Source organism: Chinchilla lanigera, unplaced genomic scaffold (genome assembly GCF_000276665.1).
Source record: "Chinchilla lanigera isolate Chin_1 unplaced genomic scaffold, ChiLan1.0 scaffold00070, whole genome shotgun sequence".
Taxonomy (NCBI): Eukaryota; Metazoa; Chordata; class Mammalia; order Rodentia; family Chinchillidae; genus Chinchilla; species Chinchilla lanigera.
Window position 1 is genome coordinate 9,586,537 of NW_004955471.1, and position 16,014 is coordinate 9,602,550.

Here is a 16,014-nt window from a genome sequence, read left to right on the forward strand (position 1 = left end):
TTGATTGCTTCTACTTTTTACAGGGTTTTTTTTTTGGGAATTTTCTACATAACATTATCCATTTTTATACAAAGGACCATCTTATTTCTTCCTGTCAATCTCCAAGTTTTCCTTTCTAATGTTTCTGTGTGTCCAACTCTACTGGCTAGGTCTTTGAGTACAGTGACACACACTGACGGCCAGTGTGAGCACCTTAGCCTTGTGCCCAACAAGGGATAAAAACAGTCCTCCAGTATTAAGTGTGATGTAATTTTTCTGTTGCTTTATAAAACCATCATAATGAGCATTTCTTTCTGTCTAGTCAGCTCTTACACTTTCTCATGAGTAGTAACTTTTATCAGTTTTTCTCTACCTTTATCTAGGTGCTCATACAGTTTTGCTTTCCACTTTATTGTGTTGTTAGTGACTTACATTTGTTGATGGATCAGTAGTGTTGAGCCAGTCTAGCACACCTGAGATAAGTGTGGCATTGTCACTGTATAGTAAATTTTTTGTATGCTGCTAGATTCTGTCTAATAACAAATGTTTTTAGAATCTTTCTTCTACATTTATTTATTTATTTATTATTACATTTTATTTATTTATTTATTTTGAGGCAAGGTCTCACTGTGAGACTCAGGTTGGCCTTGAACTCGTTATGTGGCCCACACTGCCCTTGAAATTGTGACAATCTTCCCGCCTCAGTCCCCTGAAAGCACTTTTACATATATGCTCAAGTGTGATGTTGCTTTTAGTTTTCTTTCCTCATAGTGTCATTGATTTCCTTTTTGTCAACCAGGATAGGAGAAGGAAAGATTCACAGAAAGAGAAAGAAGACAGGAACACAAAACAAAAATGGTATTATGTACCTTTCCCATGAGAACAGGCAATAGAATTGCAGCAAGAAAAAGAGGGATGTGCCTTTCCTACTAGAGTTTAACTGACTTCAAGCATAAGAATTCTCTAATTTATTTGATTGCTTAGCTGAATGCTTTGTTACTAATCTGGCAAACTAAGTTACTGCCTGGTGAACACAGACTTCTGCCTTCTCCGTGGAAAGCATTCACCTTAGTGTCTATCGACGCTGGACTTTATCATGTGCTTTGCTTTGGCTCATGGACTGTAAAGGAAAGTGGTGAGACTGTGGACATTTTGTCTAGCCCTTAAGAAAGAGCATTTTTCTGATTGCTCCTTTGAATATCTCCACTCCCCGTCTTAGTAAACAATTGCGGCTTAGATAGAAGCTGTTCCTCTAGCTAGGGCCCAAAATAGGATGAGAAAGGAAACCTAGGTGTGATTGGCATTCCCGAGAAGAACTGGCAACCCTCAGCCTTGTAAACAAGAGAAGGCATTTCCCGCTACACGCCGACAGTCTTCGGTTATGCGTGTGCGGAAAAGCTGCCAGATGTGTGGGTTGGCACTTACATGCGCACAGACTTAGGAGAAAGTTTCTGCGCATGATTACGGAGGAGCATCTCCACTGGGCCAACGCTCCATGGACAACAGTGTTAAATTCCAGTAAACTCTGGACAAACATGAAGACAACAGCAGCAACAACAGCAAGGTCTGAACACTAGTGGCAAGACAAGTGAGCACAGGGAGTAGGGGAGGGTGGAAGGCCACGCGTTGTCCTGCGGAGTAGCTAGGATTGAGACGGCAGGAAGCACAGGAGTGGTTGGAAGGCAGCTAGGGATGGTAAGGTAAGAGGGAAGGGCGCAGAATGAGAGCTAAAGGAGAGCACCAGCCTCCGTAGATGAATGCTAACAAATATATGGTTGGCCCCAGGACTCTGAAAGCAGACAATGTCTTATAAAATGCCCACTTAGGAAGAAAATTATTGAAGTGAAGTTTCAAAATATTTGAGATTGGCTGAGTCAACTACTTCTAACAAAAAATTTCAGCATTCTTCAGAAGAACACAAAGCAACCCAGAGTCTCTAAAACATGTCATTCATTTTGTCCTAGATACAATAATTGGAAAAAAAAATCACTAAACAAAAAGAAACTAAAAAATCTAAGCCGATATCAAAGGAAAAGTTGACTAAGATAGTGGAATTATCCAGCAACAATGTTAGAGCAGCTGCTAATAAAAAAATACCAGCATGTTCAAGGACGTAAAGTAAAATATGCTCATGAGAAATGAAATGACGTGAAATATCTGTAAGGAAATTTTAAAAAAACTTGGTGAAATTAAAAGTAGGTGAATGTATTAGCATACAGAAAAAATAAATTAAAGATATACTTAATATCTGTGTTATATAGATATAAATTTTCTTGTATGGGAAACCCAAAGTATAAATAAATTAAAGAGCACAATAAAATGGAAAATAGTGGGAAACAGGGAGATAGAAATTTTTCAAAAGGAAGACGAAGCAAGAGATGGAGGCATGGGAGGGAAAGTAGAAGGTTAATGAAAAAGACCAAGGGGTGTACTGTGTAGGTGCTGTCTCCCCATAGAGAGCATAACTACCATGGACTGCAAATACATGCTATTAAAAATTAGAGATAAGCAGAAGAGACTAAGGGGTTTCGATCAAATATCAAAGCCTTACACATAGTCCAGAAATAGGAAAGACTTCAGATATATGAAAGCAAGTGAAGTGGAAACATATTTGAGAAAATATTTACAAAGTTCTCTTATTACAGAGTTACATATTCCCACATAGTAATGGCAAAGAAACACATCACATTTGTTGAAAATTAAAGGTAAAGACAAAATTGTTATAATGCAATCAATGGCATATTATATTCAGGTGAACAAGGATTTGACCTTCTGTTGGGCCCACTGGAGACTAGAAAATAGAAGGAAATAGCTTTAAAATACTGAAACAGAAAACCTATACATCCTGAACTCTCAGCCAACCAAAATATATTTCGGGAACGAAGACACAAGACAGTGTTTTCAAGTGAGAGAAGACTCAGACACCCATCACCTGCGGACCTGCACTAAGAAATGCAAAAGGAAGTTAGTCATGGACTGAAGGGGAGTTGTAGATCACAGAATCTTACAACTTAGGGAAGGAATGAAAACTCTAGAAATGATTATTTCAGAGGGTTTTGGAGAACAACAACAAAAACACAAAAAAAACTAAGATTAAGAGTTTGGTAAAGGATTTGGGATTTAATTAATAATTTCAGATTTCACTTCTTAAATGAAAATAATTGAACATGCGAGGAAAGATGTGTAAAATAAACACAGAATTAGAGATCTGAATTTAAAGTAACAACGTAGCTATTGAAAAAAATGCATTTTTTTTCTCAATATTGATGGCAGTTTTATTCTTTAATGTCAAGGCAAACATTGGATTAACAAATACGGAACTATTATTCCTAGGGGAGATCTGGAGTCCTGGTCCTACTAGCGTCTGGTCACACATCACCCCCAATCAGTGTGTAACCTCTATGGTATTTGTCTCAGTTTAAAGACACACCACTTTGTATATGTTTGTTACAAATAGTTAATTGTGTGGGTTTTGAGTGATTTAAAACAGGGCACTTTGGAGACTGTTTTTCTTAGATTCATTGGCCAAAGTCCTTGTAAAGCAAGCCAGTTTTGTCAGTGTTGAAAGCCTGTTGCAATATTCCACGTAACTCTTCTACATGTAGTAAGTAACTTAAATTTTTTTTCTGTAGTCTCCTGACTTGCAGACCCCACCTTTCCTCTGGGGTCAGTGTTTCCGCACCTTCTGAAACACAGGAGTCAGGCAACACGAGCTGCCCCTACCTACCGCCTTCTGTTTCACCTTCACAGCAACGCCCTCACACCCAGTTTCTGTACGTTTCACCCTCACAGCAATGCCCTTAGCTGAGGTTCTTGTCTTCTCGTGAATCCAGTCATTCCTTTGCATCTCCATAGCTTCATCATATGCTGCAGATTTCATGGGCACCCTTCCCAGTTGGCAAGTTTCTCCCTCATTTACCTGCTGTACCATATTGTTAACTCTAACATTGAACTCACAACCCAAAGCTCCATAGATTGTACAGTAACAAAGCTTATCTCACACAAACATTTCCTCTGCCAGCCACATCGGTCTTCTTGCACAGAGCAGCGCTAGACAGCACGCATTAGCTGGCATGGTCTGCTGTAACAAAAACTCCACCCATCAAGTAGCTTAATCAACAAACAGCTTAAACAACAACATCCGCTTCCCCATGGAGCTGGATCTTGGAAAGTCAAGGGTCCTCTTTCTAAAACAAACTTTTGCCCCTTTAACTTGTAGATATCGAGTTTTTTGTTTCCACAAAAAGAATGTAACTGTGTCTCTGCCTGTAAAAGAGTCTGCTGGTGGGAGGAGTAGGTCTTCAATTCATTAATTTTGGAGAGATGCAAGTTAGCTCATGATGCAGGGCTCTGGCACCCTACTTGGGAGCTATTTTGAATCTTGAAATTGTCAGCAGGGATGGAAGGGAGAGAAATATGGCAAAATCTGTTGTTGAGGAGCACTTGCTTATAAGAAAGTAACGCATCACCTTGCCAGACTGAAACTGAGCAACTCAACAGAACGATGTGAATTTCCTAGCTCTGCTCATGTCCTCAAAGACCTATGCAAACGCTGTGTGTCAGTGTGAAACTTGCATGTAAATTTCAACAAGCCGGAAAGTTTGTAATTATTGAATCTTGAAGAATGATGAAACCATGCTGTGTTTGTGTTTGCTTTTCAGAAACTTAAATCCTTGTTGGAAACCTTAGTTCAGAGGACAGTTTATACTTTCACCTGGTGAGGAAAAGCAAGATGAATTATTTAGACTGATTCATGGTCGATGTGTAGCTGGTATATTCTGGTTTGTTCTGTTACGTGAATGGAGTTTTAAGTGCAACACTAAAAATGATAGCTCAAACTAGCTGAGTATGTCTTACGCATGAACCACTGCTCGGAGAGCTTCACTAGTGCAATGGCTCTGAGGAAGACGGCGTCATTAAGCTTATAATAGAGATCAGGAAATGGAAACACAGGAAGTTTTATTAACATTATAAATTTGTAAACATTGTGTCCTTGTATCTTTTCTCTTAGTCATCATAAGGAGGGCATGAATATGTGTTCTACTTTTCTGTAATTTTATTTATTTTTGCCTTTTTGAGACAGGGTTTCTCTATGCAGTTCAGGATGGCCTTGAACTCACCTTGTAGCTCAGCGTGGCCTGGAACTCACAGTGATCCTCCTGCCTCAGCCTCACTCCTGAGTGCTGGGATTACAGGCATACCACAGCCCAGCCTTTGTGACTTTAAAGTTAAACATAACCCTAGTTTTTTCCAAATATAGCTATTACCCAAAAATAAGGGAAGAGGATAAAACTGGTATATCTGTTACACACACACACACACACACACACACACACACATACACACAGCATTCACTTTTGTGTATAAATAAAGACATTCAAATTCAAATTTAATTGCTTATTTTATCTTGCAGGTCTGAAATCTCCCTCTCCATTCTAGAAATTTTAGCTGAATCTGTTCCAGTGGGGCATATTTGGGCAATCAAAGGAGCAAGGGCACCCTGCAGCTCTGGTGACGCCTCATGGAAGAAGCTTCATGACTGGGCTGATGGACCTTGTGGGAAGGGCAATCACAAGGAAAGCCTGAGAAGTCCAGTGCAGTGAGGAGACAGGTTTCCAGTGAACAACTGGGCTGGATTTCACTAGTAAACATCCTGTCCTCTTGAACATACTGTTTCCTAAAAGTACTTTGTGAAGCTAGTGGTACTTATAAACCTGAAAAACACCTTCAGTGTAAGCATGTCAATAACAATTTAAAAAGATTTATATATTTCTAAAAAAAGGGTTCAGTTCAACTTTTCAGTAATAATTTCTGAGGTCAAAGGTATTTAATATTTAATATATTTTAAGCCATTTGTGAAAAAATTCTAAATAAATCAGGCTTATGCACATATATATGATAAAAGGTCAGGAACTGAAGAAATATGAGCTAGATGCTTTCTTACCCCTAGAAAAAGAATTTAACATACAGATAAGTGAAGCATATAGAACCCTGAATAGCCATGATCAGACAAAAAACACTACATGCCTTGTAATGCTTCAAATATCAGAAATACAACACACAGAATTTTAAAGGCTGATAGAGAAAAAGCAGTGAATCAGCAACGGGGGAAAACTGATGAGAATTACAACAGATTTCTGAACATAAACTTTAATGACAAGGAGAATGTTCCAGCTTTTATCTAGGTGTCTCCCCAAAGTCTCATGAGCTCATAGGTTGGGTCTTTTGGAACTTGGCAGATGTAGGGCATGTGATGCTGGGATTAAGGGTGTGTCCACTGACTGGAATCAGCACAGTTCTGGGTGTGGCTGAATGAATTTACTGAAAATGAGAGCACCTAGCTGGGTGTGGGTGGTGCTGCCCCAAAGCGTTGTAGTTTGGATACGATAAAAGGGAAAGGGAGGCTGCTGCTGGCTCCTTGCTGCTTCCTGCCTGCCCCACCATAGACTGTGTCTCCTCTAGTGCCTCTCTGCCATGCTACCCTGCCCTGGACTGTGTCTCCTCTGTGATGACCCTCTTTCACGTTGTGCTGCCTTGTAGCCAGGAGACTCTGGACTGAAACCTTTGCAAACTGAGCTGAAAGAAATCATCCCTCCTTTAACGTGCGGGTATGAAGTATTTCATCTCAGCAAAGACAAGAGTAACCAAGACAGAGAGCTCTTAAAGAACACAGCTTGTAACACACATTGTTTTATCCTGCAAAATTATCTTTGAAAATTGATAGAGACCTAAGATATTTCCATGACAAAGAAAATCTATAGGCATTCATGACCATCAAATAAAAAGCCCAATCACATATCTTATTTTTTATAATTTTGCTTAAAAACAAAAAAAGATACAGATCTATGATTTATTGAAATAATTCTTCTCAATGTAACCCAATCGTCTTGTACCATGATGCCTATTACAACCATCTGGAAGATTTCTAATAAATTCTGTCACTAGATTCCCTTTTCATAATCTGTAGTGTGTGACCTTGTCTTCAGTGTTATAAACTTCTCAGAAATTGTTGATGTGCTTCAAGGGTTAAGAACTTTAAGTCTAGATGGTATTTGTACTGTGTAAGCCAAATTTTAGTGACCATTGATGAATAACTGATTTCTCTTCTCAGTCTTTATTTTGTAATTACTTTTATTATAGCGGTTTCTCACTTTTGTTGTAATTAATTAATCTATTAAACTACAACTTTTGTTGATATTTTATACTCTGCTTATTTCTACTAATCATCCAGAGGAAATACCTTTAGAAATGTGTACATTTGACCCTATGTCAGACGTGGGCTCTTTCAGCCACCCTGAAGTAACTGAACTGACAATTTCCTAGCAATGTTCAGTGTTGGGAGCTCAGAGAAAGTTGTTCCATAGAACTTCTGGGTCCCTTTGGATAAAGGCGTAACGCCTGCCTTTTTCATTTAATTTGTAGGGAGGACTCAGAAAGACCTTTTTAATCTCCTGAAGGAGTGCCTATGTTGACACAAAAATAGCTCAGGGCTTCTCTTTGTGGCTGTCTTCCAGTGGCACACATAATCTGCATGTGATTGCAATAACTCCATAACTTCAACATCCGACTGTTATAAACTGTATTAAAAGTAGAGCAAAGTACTTTCCAATCCATCGGCTGACTTCTCTCCGGGAAACAAGATTCTGTAGCAAAAGTGTTACATTACTTATTCCTTCATGCGCTGTCCGCCCTCGGCCCCGTTACTGGCATTCTAATGAGGTCCTCCAGCGAGGCTCTGATCCTTGGGGACAGACTGGTTTTTTCCTCTGGCCTGCTACTATCACCAAGCAGGCATGACGGATGACTGTGCCCTCCTTCCTTCAGACCTATTTTCCTTTTTCTTGTCTTGAGAAAACCTTGTTTTCACTCTTGCCATTTATAGTCTGCTGCCCCCACTGTGAAGTCTGCACGTCGCGTTGCTTGTCAATTGACAGATGTGATTCACGTGCACTTTCCAGCTGAGCCTGTTAGTGGCATAATTAATTCCTTCAAAAGTGTATAACTTTGTTTGCTGTATAGTTTTCTACCTGTGACTGGTCTCAGACTGCAACTGTTAGAAAAGGAATACACACTAAGAGTCTGTGCTCTGTTTGACAAAGGCAGGTTTATATTGACAGCATCTTATGTGAACATAAAGTGTACTCTGAAAACCTGGAGTGTGTAGGTATACCAGTGTTGGCTGTATTTCTAGTTCAAACCACTTACTTCATTTTCTAGGGTAACAAGTGGTGTTTGTACAGTTTTATGCAACTCTACTGTGTATAAGAATATCTAAGGTAGCTAAGAATACTTACAGAATTCAGTCTTCATACTCAAAATACTCTATGCAGTTGAGAAGAAAACTGCTAAATTTGTGATGTGTAGAGGTAGAATATGTCATTGGAGGAACTTTATTTAGACAATAAATAACATTCTTTATATTAAAAAGCTAGGTTTTCTCACATATTTCCTTTTTCTCACCATTACCAAAGTGGGAAAAAAGAAGTTATTGCAGCCACATAGTTTATGGTATTTTTCACATCATAATCAGCAAAGAACATGATCAAATTGGGAAAAAGACAATGAGAGAAATTTGTAGATTTTTTTCTAATATTAATATCAATCAGCACTTATTTTTAGAAATTATGTATGTTCCTTAATCCATAATCATCTTATTTAGTTTCTAGGGACATCATTTGCCATGTTGGATTTAGACTTACCCTTTCCTCTGTAGATTCCTTTTGTACTGAACAATGTAGAACCAGTAATGTGTTAGTCACTTTTCTGATATTGTGGTGAGATACCTGAGCCAACTGATTTTAAGCAAAGAAAAGGCTTAGATAGCTCGCCATTTGGAAGGATCAAATCGCAGGTCCATCTTTTTGGCATTTGTTGACAGCAGTAGACAGCAGTGGAGGAGTGCCTGTTGGAACAGGCCAGCAGGGGGTATTGGGCTTATGGTCCCATTCAAAGCGATGTCCTTGGTGACCAAGAACGACCCACTGGACCCCTGTCCCAAAGCTCCTACCTCTTCCACTAGGCCACCCTGGAGCCCAAACCTCTGGGATCACTGAACCCAGTTTCTAAACCACAGCAAGTGACTCCAGTGAAAATCTGTCCTAGATCCAGATTGTCTCTCTTGAATCTAGGACACGAATCCTTAGTGTTTTCTCACAGTCAACAGGACGTTGTTTCTCAATGACAAAGCCAAGTGAAAAGATATTCACTTACATTTTTTCCCCTGTTTGTCATTCCTTCTCATTTGAGAGTTCTTTTGCAAAGGACACTATTTTTATAGCTTTCCATCTTTCAAAAGGGGTGATCCATGTGCTGTCAAAATTTCTAACTCCCAGGGTGATAATTTCTGCAATCTTCAGGAAATTTTGAAAATTTCCCCAAGAAATATGTCACTTGCTCAATTCTGCCACAAAACTAACTTTGGAGCAAACATTTTGTTAGAGAATTTTGAAAGTATGAGTGACACATCCCACTCCAGTCCTCCATGCCTTGTTCCTCAAAAATGAGGAATGTAATACTAAGAATATGGAAGGGACAGAAACTTTTTACAAATAAGATGCAGCAAATTAAATGGAGCTTATATATATCAGCCATATCGTGATGTATTTTATCAATGACAATTGAATCCTCTTAAAACATTAATCAACTAGTTGATATCATTGTGTCCCCCAATTTTTTTTTTCAAATAAATGGAAGTGAGTACTATTGTACTTTAAAGAATCAGGCTCCTGACCTATGGGAAATGTTCCCAGTTTATCCACTCTTTCTAAGATTTGAGTCTAAACAGGGATCATTTCTGCTAACTTGACAGTCAGTTTGCTCTCACATACTTTAAAAATTCCAGAACTGACATTCAGTTAGAGAACAGTTCCAAAGAAAAGAAAAATGCATCCTCTGTCTCTTAAGGAGGAAGAAATGTCTTTGGCCCCTTATCTGCTTTCTCTTTTAAATTTAAAGCTGAAAAACTTTGTCTTGTACAAAAAATGATTAAGATTTCAAAAACCCAGTGAAGGCAAAAAAAGCAAAAAGAAAAAACATAAGGGACATGCATTCAATTGGGTATAGAATAAAAATAATATTTTGCTGATCCATTTAATATAGCATTTAAACCAAGAAAACATGAAAGTTGCTGACAATTTATTGATGCTGACAATGGTATTCTAAAATTAAACCTTTCTTTCATTAGCTAAAAATATTTTCATTATGTTTCTCTCCCAAGAAAATGGCATTACATCATTGCAGTTATGAAAATAGTGGAACACTGCTTATCACCAGAAATAGCTATCCTCCCAATTAGCTATAAGATTTTATTTAATGTGGCTAAGACATAAATGACTAAGTATATCAAATGGATGATCCTGACAAGCCAGTGAACATGAGTAGTCTGTAACTTTGTCAGCCTCTGTGATTCTGTCCATTAAGTGGGACATTTCCCAGGACTGGGATAGTTCAATGGTACTATACAGCTAATAAACTTCCTAAAATGAACCAGATAATTACAGAAATTTTGCAAATCTAGTATTACTTAGGAACATACTGGCTTGAGAAAATCACTTTATGCTAATCACCCATGCTTATTTTCCCTGGCAGGTAAATGGATAACGAACCCAGAGACTTCCTCCATGTTTCTACCATTTGATAATAAGAAAACCATGCCAAATATCCATGAGGGTCCTGCCACAGCACTAAGTTCTTTCAACGCAATGTCACATTTCATTTGCAAAATACTTTTGAAATCTCCAGTGCCTGGAATGTTTCCTTTCACTAAACAGGTGTTCAATAAACTGCCAGTGCTGAATGCAGGTCTGTGAAGAAGGTGTGGCAATGTCCACTGAACAGAAGAGGACCCCAGGCTAAGCCAGTGGTATGATTGTGCTCAGGTTTACATTACAGTGAGAAGCAAAGGCAAGGTGTAAAGACACGTCCGCCCGACTCACTGCAACACTCACGTTTTGATCCTTCATCCACACAACTTCACCTAGATCCTTGGGTCCTTGGTCTTTTATTAGGAAAGCAAAACACATGCTCTTTGAGGCTTTAAACAGGAAAATAAACAGCCTTTGGAAAAGTGACAGCAAATACAGACTTCAGAGCTGGGTGTGCAAGCTGAGAGGTGACATATTTTCTCATGTTGGAAAACTGATCATTTGTTCGATTTGTTGCTGAGCATAAAAGTTGAGCTTCAGGTCTTTCTTTCGGTAGAGTTTGCACAATGTCTCACCCGTATTTCCAAAATCCAAACTCTGAAAAACCAAACTTCTGAAACTCATGTGGCTATAAAGCCTTCTTTCACTTGAGTGTCTTTGAGTCCATATACTCTCTTGAACTGAGTTAAGACTAATTCCAGGCTTTATTTATCACACTTCTGAAATTTATTTATTGTTCTGTAAGAATAAGAAGGTATTAAGCCATGAAGTTTTGGATCTATCTTTAGTGAGGGGGGCTAGAATACTAACAAATTACATAATTTTATATATATATATATATATATATATATATATATATATATACAACTTTATATATATACAACATACATATATAACTGTATATATACATATACAACTTTATGTGTATATATATACATAAGAATTACTTAAATTTAAAGTAATTTAAGTAATTCTAAACAAGAAGGACAGCTATTCACAAGATTTTGGGTTGAAGAACGGAGAGCTTGCTCATGCTCCAATGATTAAAGCTGTAGAGAAAAAGAGAGTTGTGGGTAAATTTTTAGTTTTATAAGAACTTATTTGAAGATACCAAAGTACCTACTGTAGAATCATGTTTTCTTATTTGTAAGAAGTTGACCCATTGGAGACCATAAAATAATTCAGAAATACTGCCATGTCCCTTATGATACTACCTGCCATTCTAGAAGTCAGAAGTACAAGGTAGAGTTCCAGGAGTGACAAGTTCATCCAGGAGCTGTTAAACAGAATAAAACAAAAGGAGCCTCCCCAGCTATTCCTTACACATCCAGCTCTTTTTGGACATCCATTCCTTCTCTTTCTCTTACCTGTATTTTCTCTTCTCTGTTCTATACCAAGCACAATCAGAACACATCTAGGAAATATTCAATAAAGATTAACTTAAAAAAAAACAGTCACCTTACACCTCTGTGTTGTTTCCTGGTTTGAATAGATTTTCGTTGACATGACCCTACTGAAGGCACATATAAAACAAGCAGAGGAGAAAGGAATGATTACTACATTTGCATTTATGGAGGGATAAAATCATGACCATTGAGGTAAGGGACTATTGTCACACAGGTGTTTAGTGACAGCTGAAGACCACCGTCTAGAATCTTGACTCTTAGCTAACTGAATTTCCCACTATGTGAAATGACTTTGCAGCTGAACTTTCATCCGTTGCCTAGGGCTGACTCCGGGTATTTTTCCTTTTACACAGTTGTTACATAAAAACCATGCCCAAATCTTCCACAAATATCATGGAAACAAGTAATAGAAAAATTATATAAATTATAGAGCAGTATGACTCAGATTTCCTGCTTGCTTCACAAAATGCTTTCCTGGCCTGTTCAAGGTACAGAACAGAATTCCTAAAAATGGCACTGTTAACATTCTTGTATTTTTTTTTTTTTTAATGAGCATCCGGACATCAGCCAAGCGCTCATTTTGATACTGCTGGAACTAATGTTGCACTTTATAAAGTGAGTCACGGCGTGCTCCTGAGGTGTCTGAGGATGCTGTGGGTTTTCCCTGGGGCGACCGGCACCGTTTCTGTTGCTGCCTGACTTCTGGGCCCTTGCCGCCTTTCCACACGGGATTCACACACAGTTCCTTAGGTGACTGCATGACCATGGAGAGGGTCCTTAAAACCTAACTCCCTTCCATCCTCACTTATGAATAATTAGTCTCCTCCACATATTTTTACTAGCAATACGAAAGTGCAGCCGTTTCTGTGTCTTTGTGCTCAAGGGCATCCTGTAGACCGAACTGATTCTCCTCAGGTTCCCGTGGTGAGGGCTGAGAGCCAGGTGACCAGCGTGATAGTGTTTGGAGATGCACCCCTGGGAAGACAGTGAGGTAAGCTTGTGAAGGTGGGGTTTGAATTCTTACAACAAAGACCCCGGGTAACTTGCCACCCCTTTCTCTGCCCCAGGGGGACACAGAGAGCAGCGAGACATCTGCAAGACAGCAAGAGGCCTCACGGGCCAGCTGCGCTCCATCGTGACCCAGAATGCGAGAAAACACACTGCACATTCGAGCCACTCAGCCTGCGGTGTCTCTCACAGCAGCCGGGCCAGGATGATACAGAGTTGTGCCGTCTCACTGACCGTGATCAGTGGCTTCATCTTTTTGGAAGCTGCAAGCATTAGAACAGGTCATGTGTTGCATGCTTCCGTCCAGTTCAGTAGTATGTATTTGCTGTGTATGATAAGAACATATATGACGCGGCGGAACGTGATCACGTTGCCCTACTGGAAGGGTAACATGTTTTACTGAAGGCCCATGGTCTTCTAGTTAATGCTTTGGTATAAAATGCCACCGATAATTTTCTTGAAGTTTTCCGAGCTCTACTATCTCATTTCAGATAATACTCTAGAGTTGTCTTTGCCGCTTAGTGCTTCCTAGGATGCTTCCAGGCTGGGGCAGCTCACTTTCTCGATCTCCCAGGAGGGAGCCTTCGGTCCTCTTGAGGAGACCCATGCTGATGTCTTACTCCCGACTGCCTTGGACACTTGCTGCTCAGTCTACGCGAGCAGACCCAGGCTGGTGGCACAGGGTCCAGCTGAGCTGTTTGCACTCTGCTCACTGGTTCTCACTTCAGTTCCCTTTGTCCCCACGGTTTCCCAGGGAATCCTCTGCTTCTGTCATGCAGCCACCCCAGGGCGCCCTTCAGACCCTCAGCTGCACAGAAGCTCCTGGAAAGGGCCGTCACCCTGCTACGGTGTGACCAGGGCCAGAAACCTTCACGGGGATGATGGGAAAGGGGAATAGCACGGAAATAACTTGGGGTGATGACAGCCACACGTAATTTCCATAAAGCAAAGACACACCATGGAAACTAAGGTCATGAAATGTTTGATAAATATGCAAGTTCAGGGCTTCTGTATGGGCTCACTTTGTCAGCGATTAATGAAGGTTTCTCTTTGTACCAAATGACAGGTACAACCACTCTCAAGAAGAAAGAATCAGAAGCATGTATTTTGTTACTTTTTATCAATTACTTAAGAATTTCCAAGACATTTGCTTCAGAGATATATGGAGATGTTGTATAATCTATGAGCTTGGTGAGGCGGGCGCACCTGTGATCCCAATGCACCAAGAGCCTGAAGCAAAGGATTAGGAGCTCAAGGCCAATCTGGACAATTTGGGAATTCAGCAAACCCCACCTCAAAATAAACTATAAAAGGCTGGGGAGAGAGTTCAGTTCAAAGGCCCTGCCTGAATCCAATCCCCTGTACCAAAAATATAGATGATAGACAGATAGATAGACAGATAGACAGAGGATAGAAAGATAGACAGATAATGACAGATGGATATACAATAGTTAACTAGCCAGAGATCCACTGAGATGGTGTATGTAGTAAACTTCACACTCTCTATTTCATTAATACTTTAAGTATTCTGCATTCTTCTTATCTCTAATTTTGATCAATATTATACCCTCTGACACATGGAATACTATTCATTAAAAGAACGAAGTCCAGTCATTTGCAACAAGACGGATGAAACAGATTATTATGTCAAGTGAAAATCACAGGAGAAGTATTACATACTGTCACTCATAGGTGATACCCAAAGAAGAAACTGAGAACAGAATTGAGATTATCAGCTTTTTAGGGAATAGGAGAGCTGGGCATGGTGGTGCATACCTGTAATCTCAGCACTCTGGAGGCTGAGTCAGGAGAATTGCTGCGTGTTCCAGGCCAGCTTTTGGTAAGTTCAAGGCCAGCCTGAATTACACAGTGAGATCCTGACTCAATAATAAGTAAATAAGTAAATAAATAAATAGAAATAAAACAGGAAGAGAGAAGAAGGGATAGGATCGGGAAAGTTTAACCAATGGGTCAATGGGTACTAAGCGACTGCTAGAGAAAAGTGAAGGCTCTGGTGCTCCCTTACAGAGTAAGCATAGATAATGGTAATGTACTGAACACCTCACAAAGTCAGAGGAAAGAGTTTTGAAGGTTTTAACCACAGCAAAATGACAAGTGTTTGAGGAAATAGACAATTTTAATCTGATTTAAAATTTGCACAATATCTGTGTACACATCAAAGCATGACATGGCTACTCCCATGCGCATGTACATTTTAGGTATTAATTAAAATGTTTTAAAAATATAGTTCTTGCAAGAGTCCATTTGACCAAACAAAATTGCCTTAATATCAACCTGGAGCGCACCCTATTTTTTGTTCAATCTTTTTGATGATAAAACTAAATTCTTTTAGCTGTGAAATGACAGATCCATTGTCAGTTGAGCACGAGGGAACAGCATTAGAGCTCAGTTTCCTAAATCTTGATCCAGTATTACTGCTTTGTAACTCTAAGGTCACTTTCAGAAGCCATATTACAGGCATTGGTGCATAATTTTTCAGACTATTTGAAAGCCCCTCCCACAGTCACCCCACTGGTTGCTTCTTACATGGCAGATACCATGCAAAGCGTTTGCCATAGATGAGCTCATTTACCTCCCAGGGCAGTCAGCAGCATCTCCCGGGTTAGATGGAGACTTGAGGGACAGACTGGCAGCACCAAGCCCTCAACCCTGCTGTCGGTGGGTGGCAGGGCAGGATTTTGGCACCGTCTGACCATCCCAAAGCATGCCGGGTGCTGTGCCATTCGGTGCCAAGGTCCGCATCAGCCGCCACACCCAGCCCCGTTACTTCTTTGATCCCGGAAGCACTGGGCATTCTGAAATTCTCCTGTGCCTGCTCTACACTGCTCTAAACAAACTAGCACCATATTTATGACTCATTCTTACCAAATCCAACATTTTCCACAAGTTTGCATGCCAACCTTCTAGCTCTACATTCTTTCCTTTTTTTTTTTTTTTTTTTTTTTTTGGTACTTGGC